Source organism: Myotis davidii, unplaced genomic scaffold, assembly GCF_000327345.1.
Source record: "Myotis davidii unplaced genomic scaffold, ASM32734v1 scaffold218, whole genome shotgun sequence".
In the NCBI taxonomy this organism is placed as follows: Eukaryota; Metazoa; Chordata; class Mammalia; order Chiroptera; family Vespertilionidae; genus Myotis; species Myotis davidii.
In genome coordinates, this window is record NW_006289235.1 from 749,086 (window position 1) to 751,938 (window position 2,853).

The following is a 2,853-nucleotide window of genomic DNA, read 5'->3' on the forward strand; positions in this document are numbered from 1 at the left end:
CCTCCCCATCGACCCTGCCTTGAGTGTGACAGGGGCAGTACCCCAAACCCCCAATCGGCCCTACCTTGAGCATGACTGAGGGTGGCATCGCAACCTCCCGATCTGCCCTACTCTGTGCATGACAGGGGGAGGCGCCCCAACTCCCCAATCAGCACTGCTCTGAGCCTGACCAGGGGCTGCACCTAGGGATTGGGCCTGCCCCCTGCCACCCAGCAGCGGGCCTAAGCCAGCAGATCGTTATCTCCTGAGGGGTCCCAGACTGCGAGAGGGCACAGGCCTGGCTGAGGGACCCCCCCTCTCCCCCGAGTGCACAAATTTTTGTGCACCGGGCCTCTAGTATTTTATATAAGAAACAAAAATAAAACAGAAACTTTCTGTATGATTGAATTATAGGTATAATGATATAATTTTATATTAGAGAAATTTTTAAATAAATCATTTAGTACAACAACAAAAAAAAATGGTCTGTTTCTAATGACATCGAATCCATGGAGTACCAAATTTAGAGAATAACTAATTTTTTCTTGGCACATAATAGATACCCAAGAATGGTTGGAAATGAATGGACACATAGCCCTAGCTGGTTTGGCTCAGTGGATGGAGCGTTGGCCTGCAGACTGAAGGGTCCCAGGTTTGATTCCAGTTAAGGGCACATGCCCACATTTCAGGCTCAGTACCCAGTAGGGGTGTGCAGGAGGCAGCTGATCAGTGATTCTCTCTCATTATTGATGTTTCTATCTTTCTCTCCCTCTCCTTTCCTCTCTGAAATTAATAAAAATATATTTATTAAAAAAGAATGATTAAAAAAATGAACCAAGCTGGCAATATTGATATTTAGACTCTAGAATCTACTTAAATCCTAGATTGCAAGTGAACTAGAATCATTAAAATGTATTTAAAATATTTCCACATGCTTACTTACATGATCAATGTTTAAAAACTAGGGGGTTCATATCTTGGACAGCCATGGAAAATTTAAGAAAGGCAAGTATAAAAATCTTATTGATATCTAACATCTGGGGCACCAGACTGTAATCTTCTTTCCAGACAATCAGATCTCCTTCTGCCACCAGGGAACCCAAGGTGAAAGGTGCAAGCTCTTTGAACTCTGGGTCTTTGTATTCACAGAAAAAAATCCAATGTGTCTATCTGTCCATTATTATGGGAGTCATGAAATAATCTATGTATTATTTTTGAAATGGTTTGAAAATGTTAAAAAAAATATTTCCTGAGACTGTTAGTCTCAGGCAGCAATATTTTCTTCTGAAAAATAGTATGAAACACAGGATGGAATACCAGCAAAATAAGCTATCTTTCTTAGGTAGCCTTCTTACATAGGTATAAAACTTGAATAGTTAAATTCCCCCAATAACTAATCATAAGGTACCTTTTACTCACGGACATTAAACCACAGAAGGATATACTCATCTCCCTATAGCACTTAGGTGGATAAATCAAAGTCCATAATTTGCCTATTGTTAAATAGAGTACATATCCCCAGAGTTATAAAATTTAGGTTCTTGACTCTAATTCCATCCCAATAAATGGATGGGACACTTCAAAAACTAGTTTCTACCCTGTATCACCAGCCACCTTCCCAAATCACCTTACCACTCTGTAATACAACATTTATTGGTTTGTGCTCCAAACCTTGATTTGTCACCTTGTTTTTGGCTATGTTTTCCTTTTATTACTCAGCCTATTCTACTGTTCTTCTAATTTAGATATTCAGAACAAAAGAAAAGTGCCAAAAGAAGAATGTCCATTGTGGTCCTGTATAAAAATGTAGTGGCAATATGACTTGAGTAACAAAAAAATCTATAGCATTATGCTACTGTCTAGAGGTATTTTCATTTAGCTTTTTATTGATTTAGCCAGGTCATTGAGAAACTTGGTTGAAATTAACTGGGAAGGTGGGATCAAGAACAATCAAATTTTATAACATAGCACACTGAAATAAATCTAAGGCAGACATTAATTGGGAATTGATGATAGCAGAGACCCAAATATCTGCAGTACCATGAGCAGCAGTGGATAAACTGTAATTGAAATGGATTCTTTAATTATGCACAGAAGCATGTTCCACCAACACATTATTGCTCCAGAATAAAAACAAACCCCTAAAGAAGAGTTTAAATGCTTCTTCCCTGATGAAAGACTCTGGGAAGACTTAGGCAAAAAGAAGAGTCATAAATTGTGGGTTTAGCTTCCTGGAGTCTTCCCCCTTCTGTCTTACCCAGCTCCGTATCATTGATAGAGTTATCTTCATAAAATGTTTAGACACTTGCTTAATTGAAAACAAGAAATGGAGAATGAAACTGCAAGAAAGCATAATAGTTAGAATCATGGATTCATATGTCTTAGAGTTAGAATGGAAGAAAACAGTCAATGAATCTCATCAGGTAGCAAATGTAGAAATCCCATCTAGGCAACCTTGACAGATGGAAAGCAAGTTTTAGCTTGAGGGGATTCAGTTCACAGCTTTGTAAAGCTCAAAATACTTAGAATAAAGGAAGTCATTACATAAACTGTGCTGAAACATGACTGCTTATAAATTTTATCATTTGGTCCTATTGTAGTTTACTAGATCAATACTGAATAAATTTCCCCCTCAAAAGTATGTAAAAGAAAGAAATACATAAGAAGATATACACTTTGTCTTCCTTAGGCATGCCCTAGTCTATTGTCCCATTACAAAGGCATTGTGGTTCTTGTCTTCTATCACGCCATACAAATCACTTTCCAGTCCTGAACATGACCTTAAATTTTGTCTCTATGCCATTGCTCCTTCTGCAAAAGAACCCCCACATTTGAAACTTCTTTTAAAGCCTTCTCATCTCTTTTTGTCAGTAT